This window comes from Limulus polyphemus, unplaced genomic scaffold (assembly GCF_000517525.1).
Source record: "Limulus polyphemus unplaced genomic scaffold, Limulus_polyphemus-2.1.2 Scaffold1486, whole genome shotgun sequence".
Lineage (NCBI taxonomy): Eukaryota > Metazoa > Arthropoda > Merostomata > Xiphosura > Limulidae > Limulus > Limulus polyphemus.
The window spans coordinates 5,303-7,069 of record NW_013667096.1 but is presented as its reverse complement, the minus strand read 5'-3'; positions in this window follow the sequence as shown (position 1 = coordinate 7,069).

Here is a 1,767-nt window from a genome sequence, read left to right as displayed (position 1 = left end):
TTGATGTATTTATTCTGATAAAGGAGATTTTTACATTTTTATATGTTCTGAATTAAACCATATTATTTTCAACTCTTCAGGAATACGTGTATCACATATGTAGACTGATTAATCTGCCCATAGATTTTATGTCCACATCACATATGCTCTAGTAAATTGTATTGTTTTTAGTTTTGTGCAAAAAGTCACTGCAATGAACATATTTATTTGTAATGTTTAATAATTTAATCATTATTCATGAAAAAGAAATATATGGGCTAGTACAATTTCATTTTCTTGCGTAGCAGAACATTGCCTTTATCCATACATCAAAGGCTGTAGTTATAAAAGAAAACCCTCCAACTCAAAGCCATTGCAATGAGACTTGAAGTATTTCCTGGTACTCTTACCAAGATTTGAAATTAAAAAAAAGCCTCACAAACCAAAAGTTCATAATTTTTCAGCCATTCTTTGAAATCAATAGCTGTTTGCTTGAGAATGATGGCTGAAACAACTGAAATCACAACAATCTAATTCGACCACATAACCTACCAAGTTTACCAATGCAGCTCCAATGGGCTTTTATGTCTTCAATTTGTTTAAACATAGTCTTGGAAGCAGAGTCTATGGACTGTGAGGGTGTGTGTGAAAAGTTGCAAAGATATGTGGTATAAGACTGATCGTGATATCCTGAGAGTATTAATAGTGAAAAATCATGGCCATCAGACTAAGCAAGATTGAAAATGAACAAATAGTTTAAAGGAACATAAAACATATTCTTATAAAAAAAAAACAATCTAATTACACCATTCCAGTTGTCTAATTTAATATGCTTAATCCATTATTTTTTATTCTTTAATTTAGTGTGTTTTTCAGACAGAACCTTCTTCAAATTTAACAGTCTTTTATCCTTTCCAAGGTTATTTTATTGTGCTTCAGCATCCTTGTCTTGCTTGTTACTTCACTTGTCTTCAATGAGGAGCCACATGTTATCAACAGTTTACTGCCTTTATGCACACCTAAAGTCCTATGTATTAAGTACTCCTTATAGGAACAAACATTTTCTAAAAGATTTTCATGGACAGACAATCAATGCAGAATGGATACTGCTAGACCTTACACATAAAAAAGTATAGTTTTATTATTCTACATTACAAGTCAACTTTGAATATGATTCAATTTGAAATTCCACTATTCTTGGATATCATGAAGTTTATTATCCTTGTTCTTGATAAAGTTTAAGATTGTATTGTGTTAACAACATTAAATTAGAATGTAATTTTATTGTCCAATATATACGATTTACTTAGATAAACATCTACTTTATGAAATTTTGGACCATATGGTTTACTTTAACTAACCTGATAGATCAGGAAAACAAGCTTCTTTGGAAACTGTAAAACACACAGTGATTATCTCCAGTGCTTTCGTATAACAATCAAATGCAAAAAACAAACAGAGATTATCCCCTGTGCTTCAGTACAAAAGTGGTGTAAAAGAGAACAGAATTTATCTAGTGTGCTTCAGAATAACAGTCAAGTGTAAAAAAGTACAAAGATTATCCCCAGTGCTTAAGTACAACAGTAGTGTGAAAAAGAACAATTTATCCAGAATGCTTCAGTATAACAGTCAAGTGTAAAAAGTACAGAGATTATCCCCAGTGCTTAAGTACAACAGTAGTGTGAAAAAGAACAATTTATCCAGAATGCTTCAGTATAACAGTCAAGTGTAAAAAGTAACAAAGATTAATCCCCAGTGACTTAAGTTACAAACAGTAGTAGTTAGTAA